Source organism: Hypanus sabinus, chromosome 3, assembly GCF_030144855.1.
Source record: "Hypanus sabinus isolate sHypSab1 chromosome 3, sHypSab1.hap1, whole genome shotgun sequence".
In the NCBI taxonomy this organism is placed as follows: Eukaryota; Metazoa; Chordata; class Chondrichthyes; order Myliobatiformes; family Dasyatidae; genus Hypanus; species Hypanus sabinus.
Genome location: NC_082708.1, coordinates 85,788,267 through 85,810,516, shown reverse-complemented (window position 1 = coordinate 85,810,516; position 22,250 = coordinate 85,788,267). Strand labels below are relative to the sequence as shown.

At 43.9% G+C, this 22,250-nt stretch overlaps 1 long non-coding RNA gene across 1 annotated transcript in view; it reads right to left on the bottom strand.

Annotated features, from left to right (window-relative positions):
- The window catches only part of LOC132391492 (uncharacterized), a 267,485-nt gene extending 248,001 nt beyond the window's left edge, over nt 1-19,484 (bottom strand). The window contains exon 1 of the long non-coding RNA XR_009511246.1: nt 19,198-19,484. This is a non-coding gene — a long non-coding RNA (uncharacterized LOC132391492). The remainder of the gene's footprint in view (nt 1-19,197) is intronic.
- Nucleotides 19,485-22,250: the final 2,766 nt, after the last annotated feature.

Sequence of the window (22,250 nt, the reverse complement as noted above, 5' to 3'; positions counted from 1 at the left end):
CCAGCTGCCTGTTTGACACGGGCAGCACTGAGAGTTCTATTCACCCAGACGTGGTGCAACACTGCGGACTCATGACACAATTGGTAAGCTAGAGGGTCGCCATGGCTTCTGGGTCACATACAACAGACCTCTGGGGGGGGGGGGGGTGGGGGTTGTGTAGCGACGCTAGTGGTGCAGGGCACAGAATATCGAGACTTTGTGTTACTGGTCATACCTCAACTGTTTGCCCCTGTGCTATTGGGGCTTAACTTCCAGAGCCACCTGAAAAGTGTGACAATGGAGTATGATGGGCCCCTCCCACCAATCACTGTCAGAAATCCTCAGTTCTGTGGGAATTCATCACATACCCCGCTACTGCCCCCACACACACACCGACCTGCACATCCCACCCAACACCATGCCAACAGCCGTGCTACAGACACCACTTGCGGCCTCTCCACCCTTAAGATCCCTCCCCCACCGCTGTTCACCAACCTGGCCCCCGACTGTAAACCTGTGGCAACTAAAAGCAGGAGGTACAGCGCGGGGGACAGGGCCTTCATTCAGTCGGAGGTGCAGCGGCTGCTCAGAGAGGGGATCATTGAGTCAATTACAAGTCTTTGGAGGGCCCAGGTGGTCGTTGTTTGGAATGGGCAGAAAAATAGGATGGTCGTGGACTATAGCCAGACCAACAATAGGTTCACGCAGCTTGACGCGTACCCCCTACCCCACATCGCGGATATGGTCAATCAGATAGATCAGTACAAGGTGTACTCAACCATAGACCTAAAATCTGCTTACCATCAGCTCCCCATCCGTCCAGAGGACCACCCCTACACTGCCTTTGAGGTGGGCGGCAGGCTCTATCACTTCCTGCGCGTCCCCTTCAATGACACGAATGGTGTCTCTGTCTTCCAGAGAGAAATGGACCGGATGGTGGACCAGTGCCAACTGAAGGCCACGTTCCCATATCTGGATAACATCACCATCTGTGGTCACGACTGGCAGGATCACGACACCAAACTCCAACAATTTTTCCAAGTGGCCAAAGCTCCTAACCTTACCTGTAACAGGGACAAGTGTGTGTTCAGAATCACCCGACTTGCTATCCTTGGGTATGTCGTGGAGAACGAACGGAGTCATTGATCCTGACGCCGACCGTATGCGCCCCCTGTTGGAACTCCCTCTTCCCAACACCCTCAGAGCCCTCAAACGGTGCCTGGGCTTCTTTTCCTATTACGCCCAATGGGTTCCCCATTACGCAGACAAGGCCCACCCCCTGGTCAAGTCCACCACATTTCCCCTCTCAGCCGAGGCCCACGCGGCCTTCAGCCACATTAAAGGGGACATTGCCAAAGCAACGGTGCATGTGGTGGATGAGACCATTCCCTTCCAAGTAGAGAGTGACGCCTCCGATTTCGCACTGGCTGCTACCCTGAATCAGGCAGGCAGGCCAGTAGCATTCTTCTCTCATACCCTTCAAGGCCCCGAAATTCGGCACTCCGCGGTGGAGAAAGAAGCCCAGGCCATAGTGGAAGCTATTAGGCACTGGAGGCACTATCTCACCGGCAAAAGGTTCACCCTGCTGACCGACCAGTGCTCGGTTGCGTTCATGTTTAGCAACCAACAGCGGGGCAAAATCAAAAATGATAAAATTTTGAGGTGGAGAATAGAACTCTCCACCTAGAAGTATGACATCCTGTACTGGCCTGGAAGGCTCAATGAGCCCCCTGATGCCCTATCCTGGGGAGCGTGTGCCAGCGCACTGCTCGACCTGCTATACACCCTCCATGCAGATCTTTGCCACCCGGGGATCACTCGGCTTTTCCATTTCGTGAAAGCCCTGAACCTGCCTTACTCCCTGGAGGACATCAGGACGATGACCAGGGACTGCCAAGTCTGCACTGAGTGTAAACCGCACTTCTACTGTCCTGAAAAGGCACAACTTATCAATGCCACCCACCCCTTTGAGCGACTGAGTGTTGACTTTAAGGGCCCCCTTGCCTCCACCGACCGCAATGTGTACTTTCTTAACATGATCGACGAGTACTTGCGGTTCCCCTTTGCCATCCCCTGCCCCGATACCACTGCCACGTCCGTCATTAAAGCCCTGCGCCAGCTCTTCACTCTGTTCTGATATCCCTGCTATGTCCACAGTGACAGAGGGTCCTCGTTTATGAGTGACGAGCTGCACCAATACCTGTTGGCTAGGGGTATTGCAACTAGTAGGGCTAAAAGCTATAATCCCCGGGGAAATGGACAGGTGGAGAGGGAGAATGCCTAGGTCAAAGTGATTGCCGGTCTCTCGCTGGCAGGAGGTCCTCCTCGAGGCACTCCACTCCATCCACTCCCTGTTATGCACGTCCACCAATGCCACCCCTCATGAGCAATTTGTTTCTTTTCCCAGGAAGTCTACCACTGGGACCACCCTACCGGTTTGGCTGACGTCCCCAGGGCCAGTGCTGCTCCGGAAACATGTGAGGAGCAATAAATACTCCCCGATGGTCGAGAGGGTTCACCTACTTCATGCGAACCCCCAGAATGCCTACGTGGTCTTACCTGATGGGCAGGAGGACACGGTCTCCATCCGGGACCTGGCACCCGCAGGAGCACCAGACCACTACTCCAAACACTCCCCGGTGACTATGAACCCCGTACCCACCAATGTATATACCCACAAGACACCGCGCATGCCAAGCCCTACACAGACTCCTCATAACTCTCCCATACCGCACGCCACGCACATGCCAAGCCCTACACAGACTCCTCACGACACTCCCATACCAGGTGCCATGCACACGCCAAGCCCTACACAGACTCCTCACGACACTCCCATACCAGGCATACAGACTCTCATACACGCATGAGGGGTTGCTGATGCCTAACGGGCTGGCACCTCAAGTCAGGCCGGAGCCAGCACAACCACTGTCACCAGTGCAATTACCACCGGCAATGGTGCAATCACCACCGGTGTTACGTAGATCACAGCGACGGACTTGACCACCTGATAGACTTGACCTGTAAATATACTTGTCAGAAACTTCGTCCTGGGGACTGTCTTTTAAAACAAAGGGGGAGGGTTGAATGTGGTAAACGAGGTATGCTTGTCTGGACACGCCCCTCTGCTGACTGCTCCTGTGGCTCCTTCCACAGACCCCTGTGTAAAGGCGATTGGGGCACTGCTCCTCCCTCAGTCTTCAAGATGTCGTGCTCTCTTTTGCTGTTAATAAAAGCCAATTGTTCACTTCCAGTCTCCGAGAGTTATTGATGGTGCATCATGGGGGCTTTGCTAAAACTTGCTTGGTGGGTGGAGGGTGCTGATGTCAGAGGGGGAGGGGTATGATTGACACTGTGTTGCTGCTTGTGTGTGGGAGGGGGTTAGTAGGAGGCTTTGGGGTTCTAACTTCTTTACTGTCACTCATTGTTTGGGGTACCCTTCTGTTTTCATGGATGTATACAAAGAACAAAAATTTCAGGCAGTATGTTGTATACATTCTCTGACATTAAATAGAATTACTGAACTATAACATCTTTTCTTTTGCCACCTTCCTTTCTTAAAGAGTGGAGTGTCATTTGCAATTTTTCAGTCCTCCGGATCCATTCCAGAATCTAGTGATTCCCACTAATGACTCCACAATCTCTTCAGCTCCATCTTTCAGAACCTTGGTGCGTACTCCATTTGGTCCAGGTGCTTTATTTACCTTCAAATCTTTCTGTTTCCCAAGCACCTTTTCTTCACTCACTTTTGCACCCCAGCACTCTCAAACTTCTGGCATACAGCTGGTGTCTTCCACAGTGAAGACTGACACAAAATACTTATCGAGTATGTCTGCCATTTCTTTTCCCCATTACTACCTCTCCAACCTCTTTTTCCTGTCATCAGATATCCACTCTCACCTCTCTTTTATTCTTTATATACCTGAATAAACATTTGGTATCCTCTTTTATGTGCTAAGATTACCTTCATATTTCATCTTTTCCTTCCCTTTTGCTTTTTAGATTCTTCTGCTAGTTTTTAAAAGATTCCCAATCCTTGAGCTTCCCCCTAATACTTCCTATATTCTATGCCCTCTCTTTTGTTTTTATGCTGTCTCTGATTTCCCATGCCAGCCATGGTTGCAGATTCCTCCCTTTAGAAGATTTCTTCTTCTTTGAGGTGTATCTATCCTGAATTTCTCCCAGAAGCTCTAGCAAGTGCTGTTCTACCATCATTCCTGCTAGTGTTCCCTTCCAATTGACATTAGCCAGCTTCTCTCTCATGTCTCGGTTGTTTCCTTTACTCCACTGATACTTCTGATTTTAGCTTCTCACTCTTAAACTGAAGGGTTAATTATATCATAGTATGATCCCTCTCTCCTGAGGGTTTCTTTACCTTAAGCCTGCTAAGCTTGATTTATTACATAAGACACAGTCCATAATTGCCTTTTCCCTGGTGGGATAATGGACATTAAATCCATGTTCTACTGAACTGTCTGGATATTTTCAAGATTCAAAGTTTCATATGTACTATGTCGGTTAAGATTGTCATGCATAACGTAAGCATTTGCTGGTATGTTCCACACAAGTAGCACTAATGAATGTAACTGCAGTTAATACATTTAATTAACAACGATGCTTGAGAAGAGTAACCAGCTTTAGTTATGCTTGCAGTTGCAGTAACACTCTAGTTTATATAACTTTCAGCTCTTGCCTATGGGCTTCTTGTCTGCAATTCAGAGATATGATGTGGGCTTTATGCCTGAAGCCCAAGTCATGTGGAATTTTGTGGCTGGGGAGGGAGTCAAATTGGTGTCTAGTTCTCAGATCCCTCCTGGCTCCAACCCAGGTGTTTCACTTTAAAGCATCCATTGAAGTAACCTCTCAGTTCTACATTCAGACAATCTGACATTGATTTAGGTGCCAAAATTGGACACAGCCAAGTCATTCTCTGTTCAGTGGACTTTGCAGAACCCTTTGCACAGATTGATTCTTAAACAGGGAGAGCCGTGTAATATACCAGAACTGTCTAACTGTGACTACGATATTGAATATTGGATATCCAAGCAAAATCCTGTGTGAATATTAATCGATGTTGCCTTACAAATGCCATATAGAAAAAGGAATCTAGGAAGTCATTCCTTCCTGTGGCCATCAAACTTTACAACTCCTCCCTCGGAGTGTCAGACACCCTGAGCCAATAGGCTGGTCCTGGACTTATTTCCACTGGGCATGATTAACTTGTTATTATTTAATTATTTATGGTTTTATATTGCTATATTTCTTCACTATTCTTAGTTGGTGCGGCTGTAACGAAACCCAATTTCCCTCGGGATCAATAAAGTATGTCTGTCTGTCTGTACATGTGATAGGTGACAATTTCTCTGTCAGTAGCAGAAAAAGTAAGTGCAGTGATTATTAACACAATCCAGACTGTCCATCTAAATTAATTTGTAAATGGTAGGGAGAACTTTCTGATATTAATCCATACCACTTCATGAACATATGATAAAGAATCTCAGAACCTTTTTTATAAACCATAGTCTTCTAAAGCAAATCCAGACTGTCCATCTAAATTAATTTGTAAATGGTAGGGAGAACTTTCTGATATTAATCCATACCACTTCATGAACATATGATAAAGAATCTCAGAACCTTTTTTATAAACCATAGTCTTCTAAAGCAAATTGCATCAAATGTTGGTCGACATCCTTGGCCATTAAAACAGGATGCAGTAGGATGCTGCTTTATTTCTCCTCACCACCCACATTAAAGAAAAGGAAATTAGACACTAAAGAACAAGATTGGAAAAGATTAGTTTTATTTGTCGCACGTGCATTGAAACATCAAACATATAGTCTTGTTTGCGTCAATGATCGACACTGTCCAAAGATGTGCAGGAGGCAGTCTGCAAGTGTCACCAATGTAACATGTCCAAAGTGTACAAAGCGTAACATGGGAGGAAGCCAGAGCAAGCAGAGGAAACCCACGATGTCATGGGGAGAACATGCAAACTTCTAACAGACAGCAGTGGAATCAAAGCCAGGTTGCTGGAGCTTTAACACCATTATGCTGACCACTATGCTACAATTCTGTCCCTTTTTCATTGTGAACCATCGCTTCACAGCATTACTTCTGAGCTTTAGAACAATTTCACACTCCTTGTCACAATAAACTAGTGAATATTATAAGATTACATGAGAAAATTGTGAGGCTGAATCAAAGCAAGTCTAGGATTTTGTAATGAAAATTATTGCAACTTTGTAGAAGGGAAAAGGTACTGGTTTTCACAGAAACCTGAAAATATAGCTGAGCTAAGGTCATTGCTAGAACTGGTAAATTTACTAATTGTGGTGATCTCTGGAACTTTTAATGATTACTGCATTGTTTCATTTGTTAAAAATCACTGGTTCCTTGCTTTCCTACGTTTAGTTGCACCAGCCGCATAGAGACTCAAAATATAAAATGTTAATGTGCTGACTGATAAATAAACACCACCTCTGTAGATATATATTTGTTATGTCTGAACACATTCTGTAAGTGCTGTGGAAGTGATTAATTTCTACTTATTCTCCTCCTGGCAGTAACGACAACAACAAAAACAACTTCCACATATACAATGTTATACACACTAAAAATGGACCGGGCATTTCACAGAAGCATTTTTAATCAAGATGGAATTAAGATGAAAGATGGCTGAGGTCTTTTCCCAAGGAGTAAAGCTTTAAGGGGGCAGCTTAAAGTAGAAAAGAAAGGTGGAAAGGCATAAATATGCTGGCAATATGTTCTTAGGGTGAGTACTGATGGTGACACAATTACATTCGGGAATATTCAAGAGGACAGAATTGGAATGCAGTTGTGGAGCTGCTGGAGATTACAAATAGACTGGTGCTTGGATAAAAAGAGGCATTTATACAAAGATAAGAATTTTCTCTGGATTCCCTTGCAATTCAGCAAATGCAGAAGTAAAGGATGAAGGGTATTTAATGTGATTTAGGATATAGGCTGAGGTTTCGGTATGACAATTTAACACATCATAGAATGAGAGAATTCAGGAGGATGTTGGAATAATTGAGCCCAAATACAACAAAGTTCTGGAAGCATAAACAAAAATATTTCCCGATGAACTTGCTTGTATGAAAAATACTAAAAAGTAATACTAAAATACTAAAAAGTACTCACATTCAGGTTGTAGAAAATACAACAAGTGTTACAGACAAGTTTGGCAGAAAGATTGTAAAACTCTGATCAGGCATGTGATCAGAGTTTGTGAAACTCTGTGCTTTCAACTTCCCACTGCAGTAGAGAAGGAAAGTTATGAGTTGGCCATCTGTTGCAGAAACAATACCCATTTCCTGTTTCAATAGCAAGTCCTCAATGCCCACTTGGCTTCAACTGATCCCAAGCTGACTGTGAATCAATAGGTGGCCTGATAAATACTGAAATGTTATAATATTGTGAACTGTGAAAATGACTGGGAAAATATCTGAAGAGGAGCACAGATTAATTACTAAAGGAAATGAACCTTAGAAGCAAGGTCATTTACTCAGAGGGTGGTCAGTATGTGAAATGCAGCATCACCAATTATTATGAGTCTCTGTAATCCTCTTGAAAGGAAACTGGACAGTGGCTTGCAAAAGTTTGTTACACATATAACATAAACAACAAGAAAGATGTCAGTGACATGGAGAAAAGTTCAGTGGAGATTTGATGTTCAATCTTTTCCTGCATGATGATATTCTATAAAATTAAATAAATTAATGCAGTGTTTCTTAAACAAAAGAATACTTAGGTTGATCTGCAATTAATTATAGAGACTATGTTTTGTAGCAAATTCAACCTTTCAATATGCAAATAGGGTTTGCAGATTTCATAGAACTTTACAGTCCCTCAGCTCAAGATGCTGTGCTGACCTTTTAACCTACTCTAAGATCAATCTACCCCTTCCCTCCTACACAGTCCTTCATTTTTCTATCATCTATGTTCCTATTTAAGGGTTTCTTAAATGCCTGCAATATATATCTGCATTTACCGCCACCCCTGGCAGGGCATTCCACACACTCACCTCTCTCTGTGTAAAGAACTTTCCTTAGATATGCCTCCAATCACCTTCAAATTATGCCCCTTTGTATTATCCATTTCTGCTTTGGGGAAAAAAGTCTTTGGTTATTCACACTACCTATGCTTCTTAGCATATAGTACGCCCCTTACAAGTCACCTCTCATCCTCTTTCACTCCAAAGAGAAGAGACCCAGCTCACTCAACTTTTCTACATAAGACATGACCTCTAATCTAGGCAGCATCCTGTTAAATCTCCTCTGTACCTCTTTAAAACTTCCACATTCTTCCTAATATAACACGATATTCCAAGTGAATACTTAATTTGAAGATGCCTGTTCTTTCAATGTATGAGGTTATTTAACTGGTGCCGAAGACCGTGGAACTTTAAGTAGGAACGTAAGGACATTGGAAGTTGCACCAGGAGCTAATCATTTCTCCAGCATGCCTGATCAGCCATCTGATAAGATCAAGGTAAGTCTTTCACCTCAATCCATTTGCCTGAACTGACTCGATATTCTGTGATTCTATTTATTTCTGTATTATGATCTCTGCCCTGCTTACACTCAACAGCTGGACAGAAAACAAAAGATTCTCTTGGCTAGAAAAGTCCAAAGATTGACCACCTTATAAGTAAAGAAATGTCAGTGTTGACTGACTTCTTGCTCTAAGATTGTTGTTGCTGGGTGCTCCAGCCAGGGCAAGCTGGAAGCCCCTGTCAATCCATCAAATTCATGCTAAAGAATTTACTATGTTTCTATGACATATAACCATATAACAATTACAGCACAGAAACAGGCCATCTCGGCCCTTCTAGTCCGTGCTGATGCTTACTCTCACCTAGAGAAAATGATGTTTTTTCATGAGAAAGTTTGGGCTGCAGTGGGATACAGAGTACAGAGGGGTACAACAGTATCATTTATATGTGTGAAATGGTGAACTTCGAAACACTCAGCATAAAACAATGGAGAAACAACATAATTTCACCTTGCATAGTGTTGTAGAATCACCAAGACCTACCACACTGAAATAAGTCCTTCCACCCATTGTTCTATGCTGGCCACCCAGCACTCACCTACATGAGCATTCCCATCAAATCTCTTCCCCTTCTCCTACTGTTCACCTACATTACAGAGGTAATTTATAGAGGCAAACCGCATATCTTTGGCACATGAATATCTGAAAGGTACTCACTTTGTAACAGAGAATGTGCAGAATCCACATTCAGGATCAACCTCGATTCACTGCTGATATTGGCAGTAAAGTTAAATGCTAACTATATCAAAATAAAAAGTATCATTGTGCCTGTGATTTCTTCATTGCTTTTTATTTTGCCAGGCTGTTGATCTGGTATGGTTGTAACCAATCTCTTGCAGCATCAATTTCTAGAGTGCCAATTTGATAATATGCTTCTCTGGTGAATGACGTAATTACCAACGCAATGATTTTATTGCTTGGCTGATCAGGTCATTACAACCTGATCTATTCCTCAGTATTGCAGAGCTCATTTTTGAAAGCTTTAACACAGTAAGAGTGACTCTTAAACATATCAGACTCAGAATCAGAATCAGTTTAATATTGTGAGCAATTGTGATGTTGTGAAATTTGTTAAATTTGTGGCACCAGTACAATGCGTATCTAATAAATATAGAAAAAACTAATTATATATGAGTGCAAAAACAGAAATAATAAAAAAGTGAGGTAGTATTTATGGGCTCAATATCCATCTAGAAATTGGATGGCAGAGGGGAAGGAGCCATTCCCGAATTACTGAATGTTTGCCTTTGGCTTCTGTACCTCCTTCCTGATGGTAATAATGAGAAAAGGGCATGCCCTGAGTGAGGGTCCTTAATAATGGACGCAGCCTTTCTGAGACACCGCTCCTTGAAGATGTCTTGGATACTACAGAGGATAGTGCGCAAGATGGAGCTGAATAATTTTACAACTTTTTGTAGCTTTTTTTGATCCTGTGTAGTAGACCCCCCCTCCCCCCACCCCCACACCAGAGGATGAAACAACCTGTCAGAATGCTCTTCACGGTACATCTGTAGATATATCCAGTCTAGGTATCCTATGCAAAGAGAAAGGAAAATCTAACACATATACAAGTTTGGACATTGGGAATAAAATCTCCTTTCCTCTTTTGTTTGATCAAGACAAAGCACTTGAAATGGCAATGACTCAAAAAAGATGATTGGCATGGAAGTTGGAAATGTATACCTGCAAGATAGGTTTGATAGATGTTGAACTAAGTGGCCGTTATCATTCTATGATTTCTTTTTGTTTGATCTGACAATATAAAATTAGAGCCCCATTTCTGATAAAAGAATATTCTCATACACATCACTTAGTTGTGAAATTTATGTACTGTCTGCTACATTCAAATCATTTCAGAATTTCACTCTCAGAGCGCCTGTGATCATATGCTGAGTATATCGGTAAAGAATTTTGGCACATCATCTCAGCAAATTATACTTAGACTGAAAATCACAGAGAAGCACGCCCAATTAAATTTCATAATCCTCCTTCTAGTCAGGAAGAAAAGACATGACATCATGCGAATGAGCTGCAGAAATCTATCAAAGTGAATCAGAAGCAGTGATACCTCTACAGTGATTGAGTTTTTGTACTTTGGTGTTGTACTGATGGAGATTATTGTTATATTTAGGTCACAATTCCAGCATCATTGTATCAGCTCTTTGTCAAAAATAAGTGAGCTGATCACGATCTATATATGCACTTGTCAAATGAAATTGTATACTAGTATAAAATTATAATTATAGTACTACAATGTAACTAAAAGCTGTTTGAATTAGCAAGATTATCTATATAATAGTTTGATGAAATTACTCCACTGAGCAACTAGATGGACTGTTAATGAATGTGAAGGAACACCAGTGAGGTGGTGACCCATTCTGCGTGCTTTACGCTACCCACCTCAAGGCTTACACAAATGCATGACAATGTCAGGATAATGACACAGTGGTTCACTTAGTGTGCAGTGCATACCAGGGCTGAGGTAAAAAAGTGACTAATAAACAACAGTAGTTGATGTCAATGGTCAGAAATTGTGACTCAAAATCCTTTATTTATTTTTGAAAGGAATTCAGAGAATCCAAATCTGTGATTTCTCCGGCAATTCCTCTTCAAATTTACTCTCACTAGGAGGCCATTCTTAGTCACAAATTACATTTCTTTCTAACTTCACTTTTTAAAATAATGTCATTTAGCACATCAAACAAAAAGCTTGAAGTCTGCACCAAATTTTGTACTTCTTAAAGATGACACTATGATAACAAATAAAAGGTTCACTGACAATGGAAAATAAAACTTTGTGAAAGATTCACTAGTTAACATATGTGCATTGCTCAAATCACTACCAGATGCCTGCAAATAAATTTGAGGCCGTAATCCTATTGAAGAGCTCAGATGACAGTTAAGCTCCTCTGGTGTATGGTATCATCTAACCTCATCAATTGGACTCCTGTCCTATAATTTGCTGACAAGCAGCCAGCACCATCTGCACCCTGACTGTAACACAACTCTTGCAACTCTTCTTTGTGTGTGCTGTCCACTGAACTACAGGTATGCCTAACAAAATGGAATATAGGCTCTGGTAGAAGAGTCTATTTTGTTTTGGTCACGACAATATCTCAAATCACTCGGTTAATTACTTTTTCAATCCAGGACATTTTCTTGTTTCAACTATTGATTTGATTACTCCAACCTTATAATGTAAGCTTTAGATGGTAGAAGTAGACTTGCAGCAAGTTTAAACACTATTTATGATTGGGGATATAATGATACTAGATCCAGATAATGAACTGACATTGTTTTAAAATCACTGATGTGTTTTGGACTGCTTTGGTCTTTCCCCTGTAGAGCTAATAAGAGCAATCTGCTCTATCTCAGATCCAAACTTACTTCATTTTTACTGATGGCAGACCACGGCTGTCAGTTCCCTTTGTGACTGGAAATGAACCTCTGACAAAAATATCAAAATATCATCCAGTATTAACTATTTATCCCAGCAGCAGTATAGGACCAAACCAAGCAAAATGTGATGCAGTGAACTCGAACATCATTGGGAACTGAAGTAACAACCAGAGCTCTTAAAAAAAATTACATCTATTTTAAACTCCAAATGAAATAAAGTACAAGCAACATATCCTTACATTCTTGAGTTACAAGCATTGGTAATTGTGACTTTAACTAGAGCTATTTGTGGAAATGAAAAGCTGACTAATGGTAAAATTGCCTCGAAATTTGATCATGTGGTTCTGGCTTTTCCAGTGCTGAATTTATGAATTTGTTTCTTTCAGAGTGAAAGGCTGATAGAGTTGTTTTCCATTGAATAACACAGTCCATAAACCCAACTGGGCAATTTTGATCACAGATTTATCTTCTAAGTTTGAGACCTAGTCATCATGTGAAGGGTCTTTGATCTGAAACATTCTGTCAGGAAGGGGGCCGGATGGACCCAAACGCAGGACGCAGACACTGAAGTACTAGGGGGAGGACAGGTTGGGGATGCCATGGCATTTAAGGGTTAATGCAGGCAGGGCTGGGTCCAAGAGTTCAGACGAGGCAGGCAGGCGGGAGGATCCCAGAGTTCAGATGAGGCAGGCAGGCGGGAGGATCCCAGAGTTCAGACGAGGCAGGCAGGCAAGCTGGCAGATCCCACGGTTCGGGGCGGGCGGGCAGATCCCACGGTTTGGGGAGCCTCCCAGGCAGAAAACACGGAGGCCTGGGCCAGTCGCGGACACCTGAGCAGATGAGGGGAACAACCCACAGGAAACGAGGGGAGGAAAGGGTAGGAGCCCTCAGGGCGGGCCGCATGGATCCCGGGCAGGGCTGCCTCCCAGGCAGAAAGCACAGAGGCCTGGGCCAGTCGCGGACACCTGGGCAGGTGCGGGGCACAACCCTTAGGGAGCAATAGGTGAAAGGGGCAGAACCCCTGTCAGGCAGCAGCAGTCCAGCCAGATCTGCACGACAGAGGCAACGGGTAAAAAGCTGGGTCCAGGGTAAGCATCAAAACTAGTGATCCACCGGGTAGATTGGTAAATTGGGAAAGGCAACCAACAGCGTGGCAGCACAAGCAAGGAGAATAAGGCAGAACATCAGGACCAGCACACAGGAGAGAAGCAGGGGAACAAGACCAACAGATAGAGCATATACAGAACAGTCCAGTGACCAGGGCAAAGCAGGATTCCGAGCCGGGCAGCAACCAGGGTAGGACAGGATTCCGAGCCGGGCTGCGACCAGGGTAGGACAGGATTCCGAGCCGGGCAGCGACCAGGGTAGGACAGGATTCCGAGCCGGGCAGCGACCAGGGTAGGACAGGATTCCGAGCCGGGCAGCGACCAGGGTAGGACAGGATTCCCAGCCGGGCAGCAACCAGGGTAGGACAGGATTCCGAGCCGGGCGGCGACCAGGGTAGGACAGGATTCCGAGCCGGGCTGCGACCAGGGTAGGACAGGATTCCGAGCCGGGCAGCGACCAGGGTAGGACAGGATTCCGAGCCGGGCAGCAACCAGGGTAGGACAGGATTCCGAGCCGGGCAGAGACCAGGTTAGGACAGGATTCCGAGCAGGGCTGCGACCAGGGTAGGACAGGATTCCGAGCCGGGCAGCGACCAGGGTAGGACAGGATTCCGAGCAGGGCTGCGACCAGGGTAGGACAGGATTCCGAGCCGGGCAGCGACCAGGGTAGGACAGGATTCCGAGCCGGGCAGAGACCAGGTTAGGACAGGATTCCGAGCAGGGCTGCGACCAGGGTAGGACAGGATTCCGAGCAGGGCAGAACAAAACAACCACCCACCCAGTCTCCATCCCTCGGCCCCTTATAAACACATGCAGCCGAATTGGCCACAAGTGTGCCTCCTTGATCCAGGCTGATCTTAACAGGCTCAAAGGGGCTGGGAGGGACAGCTGCAAGTCCCAGAGTCCGGAGCACTCAGTCCGGATCGAGACCCGGAACACGGATTCTGGACCGGACCGGACCCTGACACATTCACTGTTACTTTTTTCCACAAATGCTGCTAAGCTGTTGTGGGCTTCCAGCAATTATTAAAAACATTTATTTCAGATTTGCACCTTCTGCATCTTGTTTTGACTTCCCTTTCTGATCATACATTGTGCATACATTTACAATTCGATTGAGCTTCGATTCACACGATGATAATACAAACAGGAGTCCAGGTCAGCCATTTGACTCATGAACCTATTGTGCCATTCAGTAAGATCCTGGCTGATCTAGCCTATCTGTCTTTTCCCCCTTATAAACCTTAATTCCTCTATTGTGTAAAAATATATCTGTGGTTTAAATACAGTTTATGAGATAGCCTCCATTGAATCCCGGGGCAGAGAATTCCACAGATTCACTACTCTCTTGGAGACATATCTTCGTTAAATCTACTCCCCTGAATCTTTAGGGTAGTTCTACTCTCACCGACAAGTCAAAACAACTTCCTTCCACTTTCATATCCTGCTCTTTCAGATGTTTCCATATGATCCCCTCTTATTCCTGATAATTCTAGTTAGCGCAGTCCCTTGCAACTCAATCTTCCTCACTGGCCTGTCTCCTCATTTCTGGAATCAACCTGGTGTACCTCCTCTGCACCACCAGCAAGGCCTGTATATCTTTTCTCAATGGAGGAGAACAGCAATAGTGAATCTGTGTGCAGCTCCAGTGATATCATGCAGTCAGCCAACAGCTGCAAATGGACACATCTCCTGCACAAAGTGTGGCCTTACCAGCACCCTGTACAGTTTCTGCACAACCTCTCTGCTCTTCGCTTCCAACTTCCTTGTAATGAACATTCCATTTGCATTCTTGAGAGCCTGCTGCACCTGCAAACCAGCCTTTTGTGATTCATGCACAAGCACTCCCAAATCCCTCTGCACAGCAGCATGTTTCTTTTTTCATCATTTGATAGCAATCTGATCTTTTATTTTTCTTTCCAAAGTGGATGATCTCCAATTTATCATTACATTCCATCTGCCAGATTCTTGCCCATTCACTTAACCTACTTGTATCTCTGCAAACTCTCCACATCCTCTGCACAATTTGCTTTTCCACTTAGTGTTATCAGCACACTTAGATGCGCTAGCTACACTTGCCCGTGAAGAGCTCCAGTTCAGTACCATCCCATTGCAGCACTCTGCTCCTTGCTGCTTTCTTGCTTTCCCCAATCTTCCACTTTCCCACTAGTCTTGGTGACTTTGTATGCATAAGCCTTTAGCTTGATGCATTTCATTACTTCCTCAGTTATCAAAGATTGGCTCTCCCCACCTCTACTGTCCTTGCTTTTAACTAGACTATACTTTTATTGAGCACTGTGCGAAATCACTTTAAAAGTCTTCCACTGCTCCTCGATTATTCCACCATAGAGCCTGTGTCCCAGTCTACTCTAACTAGCTTCTCCTTCATCTCGTTGTGGTATCCCTTGTTTAGGCATGATACACTGGTTCACCATTTGTATGAGAAATTCAATTGTGCTGTGATCACCTTTTCCAAGAAGATCCTTAACTACACAGTTGCTAACTTTACCTGCCTCATTGCAGAGGATCAGATCTAAAATAGTATTTTTCCTTGTAGTTTAAGTAACATACTCTTTAAGAAAGCTATCCTGGATGCATTCTATGAAGTCCTCTTCAAGACTGCCTTGACCATCTTGACTCACTGCAACAATGTTTTGGTAATAGCCTCTAAATCATACCCCTTTGTGGCAAATGTTCATGATAAAGAGCTCTTACTCTCATTGTTCTTTTATAAACTAGTAACCATTCTATCATTTGCATTTGACTTTTTGTACTTTTACTTCTAACATTAGCTTTGGTCTCTGCATTGTTTCCTTCTGTCTTTCTTCTTGGATTTTCACCCTACTGCCATAATATTTCAAACCATCCTCAAGTACACCAAGAAAAGATCCCCTGGACATTGATCATGGTCCTGCACCACACCATCTGTTTGGTATCTCCACCAGAACCAGCTCCAGTGCCCCAGAAGTCTGAATGCACCTGCCCCCACACCACTGCTCAGCCACATATTCGTCCCAATTATTCTGCAATTCCTGCTCTGACTTGAACATTGCACAGGCAGCAATCCTAAGATTATTACCATTGAGGTGCTACCTTTCAGTTTACCTCTCAGCTCCTTGAACTCGGCTTGTGGGACCTCGCCCCACTTGTTCACCGATACCCACCATGTCCACTGACTGCTCAGCCCTGCCCTGTAGCTGCTCTGGGACATCCCCAACCCTTGCACCTAGGAAGCAACATGGCAACCAGAAGCCCCATTTGTGGCTACAGAGTTGCCTGTTCATTCCTATTGACATGGAATTCCATGCCACGATAGCTTTGCTATCCTCTTCCACTGTCCTCCTGTGCAGCACTCACAGTGATGTGATCTTGGCTACTGCTGCCTTCGCCTGATTCAGATTCAGTTTATTGTCATTTAGAAACCTCAAATGCAATGCAGTTAAAAAATGAGACAATGTTCCTCCAGAATGACATCACAAAAGCACATGACAAAACAGACTACACCAGAAAATCTACATAACGTTTGGCAATCCCCAATCCAGAGTCCGGAGAGACTGCTGCGTATTAATATTGTGCTGCCGTCTTAGCGCCTTCCCCGGAAAGGAGCTCCAAATCCACCAGACAAACAAGACCAAAATCTAAATCTGCAAGACCCGCACAAAACCACATAGTTACAACAGTGCAAACAATAGCATAATTGATTTAAAAAAAGATCATGGGCACAGTAAAAATAGTCCAAACATGTTAAACGACTATAAGTTCAAAAGAAATCACCAAACAGTTTCCACAAGTCCCCAGGGTCCCGACCAACTTGCCATCCCACAGCGGCAGCAGAAGTGAATAGCCCCGCTATGGACTTCCATGGTGCCGCCGGACTCAGCCTCGCAGATGCAACACACACAGAAAGCGACCTGACCGCAGTGGACTCCTAGTCCGTCGTACCTCCGAGCCGACGACCATCCGTCCTGGCACAGCTTCTCTGAGCACCGTCCTCTGCCAAGCGTATTAAGACGGCCCCGCCAATGGCCATCAGCAACGCGACCCTGAGGACAGGGGGCCTGTTCTTCTCAGCAGAGTCCCGGACCTCACAGCAGCAGCAGCAATGAAGAAGGTCTTCCTAGAGATTTCCTGATGTTCCTCTGTGCTTCCACATCTATTTTCAATCGATTATGATTGTGCACGGCACCCCACTTCACAAATAACAGATAATCAGCTCCAGAGTGGCCGCTGCAAGCTGCATCGTGCCGCCATCTTGGAAGTATGATGAGCCATCTCCCCCAACGTTATCTGAAGTGGTATATCTGCTTTGGAGGGAAGTTACTGCAAGGAGCATCTGCACTACCCTCCTGCTTGTTGGTCGCCATTTGCCAATTTTCCTTAGGCCTTCAAACCGCAGTGTGGCCAGCTCACTAAAAGTGTTATCCATGATAGAATCAGCATGCAGGTGCTCCAGAGTGAATCCAAGGGCCTCTCCAGTGCCATTATGCAGGCTGCCAAGAGCTGCAGCTGAGCACACCTTCTGTACGCATCGTTCGGAGATGCTGGCAACCTCCCTGTTCCCAGCACACAGAAACTGCTGGAGGAACTCAGCAGGTCAGGCAGCATCTATGGAGGGAAGTGAACAGTTGATGTTTCAGACTGACACCATTCATCAGAAGTAGTTACTTTAGCCCCACCACCACCACCACTGTCTGGTCATATCTGTCACTTGGCCCAGCCCTACATTTAATTTCCGTCTATTTCCCACAGCCTTACTCGTGGATTTCTTCTTCATTCAACCCTGGCTGCATACACAAGCCTGGTCTTTACATTTGAAAAAAAGATTTTGAGAAAAACTTTTGTTCTTAGTTAACTGTGATTCAGCTGCACCTAATTCCTCAGATTTCAGGCCCAGCTGCACCTAATGCCTTAGGCCTGAGGCCCAGCTGCACTTAATGCCTCAGACGTCAGGCCCAGCTGCATTTTATTTATTTATTTTTGTTTGTTTGTTTGTTTGTTTGTTTGCTTATTTATTTATTTTATTTACAGTTACAGCATGGAACAGGCCCTTCTCTCCTAATGAGATGCACCACTTATCAACCCACCTGTTTACCACTAGCCTAACCACAGGACTGTTGAGATTTGCACCCAAATGCACCAGCTTCCAGGGTTCAGATCCTCTAACTCCCTAGAATATGTTTGTCAGCTCAGCTTTGGATTCTCATCTGGCAGCTAGTTTGAAACCATACTCTCGTCTCAGTTTCGTATCTTGTCTCTTTTCTAGTCGGATACTCAGATACTTGGGTCCGAGCTATCTTTGCCTAGATCTCTCATCGTACATTCTAACCACTGCATCCCAAATATCTTCAAATATCAAGCTCACAATCAGACTGATGGTTGGCTCACAAACCACAAAGGCTCTTACTGCACTAGAAGGCCATTTTATGTTAACATCATCCTTATACAGCCAAAATCCAAATTATTGTAGCAATATCTTTACTGAAGTATATATTTAGTGAAAATAAGTCACGTGGGAAGTGTCAAAGTCTGATTTCATCCTGGGTATGTTTTAGATTTCTGAATACAATTCTTAACAAGGAAAATTAACAGCAAGTATTTGTGGGCTTCAAGCACACAATATCCTGAACAGCTGATAATTCTGGTGAATGGGAGATGACTCAATATTTCATGAAATTAAGATTAAATCAAATGTTAAAATTTTTCACAGCTACATCAAATTCCTTTATGTTAAAGCAGCTCTTTCAAAGATTTCAAAAGTACATTTAATGTCAGGGAAGTGTATACAATATACATCCTGAAATTCTTTTTCTTCGCAAACATCCACAAAAACAGAGGAGTGCCCCAAAGAATGAATGACAGTTAAATGTTAGAAACCCTAAGGTCCCCACAGCTCCCCACCCTCCTGTGCGTAAGAGGCAGCAAGCAATGATCCACCCTCCCTCCACCAGCAAAAAAATAGCATCGGCACCCGCCACCGAGCACTCCAGTGTGAGCACAGCAACAGCAAAGACACAGACCTGCAGTTGCCCAAAGACTACACATTCACCTGGTATTCAACATACCACAGGCTCTCTCTCTCCCTAATAAGGAAGAAAGAGTTGTTCCATTTCACAGTGAGAGGGAGACATAACAAACAACTCACTAGTTTATGATGTTAGGAGTCCATTCTGTCACTTTTTCTGAGCTCTGTGGGTAAATATCTCAGGTCTCTGGGCACACAGCCGAAGATCTTCCAGCTCCCACGACACACCAGTCTGGAACACTGACCTTTGATTTGCCTGTCTCTAGAGCCCTGAGATCCTAGGCATGTCAAATTCTTAGGCCGCGCTCTTGGCATGTCATAATGGCCAGTGGTGACACCCTGAGATCGAGTCCCATTCCCTCAAAGAACCGAAGTCAGCCTGTAACTCCAGGTCAGGGTCTTAAAAGAACCCTGAAAGGGAAAAATAGAGATATTAAAGATGGAAATAGAACTGTTTCTGAAGACACAAGCAAAGGAGTCACCACTTAGCGCCATCTTGACTGAGTTCCTTAGGTAGTGAGAATGAGCAATTTAGTTCACTCTGTTGTTGAATCCTGTTAAACTCTTATCAATCACTGCCATTTCTGTCACCAACTTATATTTCATAGAACAGATTCTCTTGCAGAATTAGTTTGCAGAATAATATTGGCCAAAAACAAAATAAAAGTTTAGTTTTGTTTCTGGCTGGCAGACTCAAAACAAACTTCAACAGCCAGTGTTTTATGATTGCAGAATCAATCTATAAAGTGTTCAAAGTAAGTAATTTTCCTTGGAGCAACATTACAAATGTTTTCTTTGCCTTGTGAGTTTGTGGTTTAAAGATAATTATGTTAACAAACCATGAAAAGGCTTGGATTTATAAAACATCTTATAACTATTTTGGGAAATTCCAAAACGCTTTACAACCAATGAACTGTTTTTGGAAGTGCAGTCGCTGTTATGCAGACATTGACATCTGTCAGTATATGTATAGCAAGGTTTCACAAACAATGAAATAATGAATGGCCTAACAACATGGTGTTAGCAGCAAGAACCTCCCAGCTTCTTATTTCATCCCCTCCCTCACACATCTACTTTCCCCCTCACCTGGTCTCACCTATCACCTGATTGCTTGCACTCCTTCCCCTCCCCCACCTTCTTCTGACTTCTGCCCCCTTTTTTTCCAGTCCTGCTGAAAGGCGTCATTCCAAAATGTCGACCATTAATTCCTTTCCGTAGATGCTGCTAGACTTGCTGAGTTCCTCCAACATTTTGTATATGTTGCTTGTGTTTTCCAACATCTGCAGGATCTCTTGTGTAACCAGTCAGGTCACAGAGAGAACGACCTTTGTTCTTTCATCTAACAATATCTGTCAGACCAAGCAGACATGAAACTCACAATCAATGGGGGTGTGAGAGAGTACATTCTATGAACAGTCAGCAGTGCCATGTGGTTGTGCAGATAGAAAGGAAACTTAAGTAATTCATGGATTCCAAAAAAAGCACGATCCTTTTTCATGGATTCCAAGTCACAGGATGGATACTTAAACAAGATATGAAGGAAATGGCCAAAGTATATGCCTGGTAGGATTGAGGGCTGAGTAGAAATATTAAATTCAGTCTAACATTGGGTCAGATTTCACACCCAAGGTCCAGGTCAGACAGAGCCTTTTTATATCCGGTAAAAGAGGCATCGTCCCACTGGTATGAGGAGCTGAGACTGTTCATAATTCATCAGTGATGCCAATTTTAACCACAGGTGTTGGGGCATGTTGATTTTTTTAGGGAGGTGATGAAGAAGATTGATGGAGGGGGTAGTGGATAATGTTTACATGGACTTTAGAAAGGTTCCACATGGAAGGCTGGCCCAGAGAGGTAGAATACATGTTATCAAGGAGTGAGATAGCAAATTTGCTTAGTGATAGGAGGTAGTGAGTGGTGTTGGAGGGACATTTTTCATTTTGGAGATGTGTAACCAATGATGTGCTACAGTGAATGAATCTGTGTTTCTTATTGTTCATTTCTATATTAATCAGTTGTAAGAGGATGTAAGTGACATGACTTTGCAGATGAGACAAAAATTAGCTGGATAGTGAATAGTAAAGAAGGTTGTCTACATAATCTAGATCATTTAGGAAAAAGGGTAAGGGAATATCTAATAGAATGTAACTTTTTCAAGTCCAGAGTTAAGCATTTTCGGAAATTAGCCCATGCCAGGACATAAACAGTGAACTGCAGGGCCTTGGGGATTTTATTGAATCATGACACCTTAATCAGCTACAAGTACATAGTTCCCTGAACATTGTGGAACAAGTAGTCCATAAGACATTTGAGCAGAATTAAACCATTCAGCCCATCTAGCCTGCTCTCCTATTCCATCATGGCTGATCCCAGATCCCACTCAACCCCATACACCTGCCTCCTTATCATATCCTCTGATGACCTGACCAGTCAGGAAACAATTAACTTGTGCCTTAAAAGTACCCACGAACCTGGCCTCCACAGCAGATTGTAGCAGAGCATTCCACAGACTCATCACTCTTTGGCTAAAAAAATTCCTCCTTACTTCTGTTCTGAACAGTCACCCCTCAATTTTGTGGCTGTGCCCTCTGCTTCTGGATATCCCCACCGGAGGAAACATCCTCTCCACATCCACCCTATCTCATCCTTTCAACATTCGGCAGGTTTCAATGAGATCCCCCTGCATTCTTCTAAATTCCAGTGAGTACAGGCCCAAAGCTGCTAAATACTCCTCATATGTAAACTCCTTCCTTCCCAGAATCATCCTCATAAACTTCCTCTGGACTGTCTCCAATGACAACACATCCTTTAAGGAGGCAGACAAGTGAAGAGGGTATATGACATGCTTGCCTTCAGTGGCAGAGTAAAGAAGATGGAACATCATGCTACAGGTGAGCTGCTTGGACCATTAGAAGTACACAATTAAGATAGAGAAGGTGCAGAAGATAGGGATTTTGCTTGGGTCTTTTGACTTCCAAGAAGGGATTAGGACAGTTTTCCCTGGACAAAGGAGACTGAGGGGTAGCCGGATAGAGGGTTGTAAAACTATAAGAGACATACTGGTAATCTTTTTTTTTTCCAAATAGGCGGGTCTAAAACTAAAGGAAACAGTTTTAAGGTGAGAGGGGACTGATTTGGAGGGGATATGAGGAAAAAAATGTTCACACAGAGAG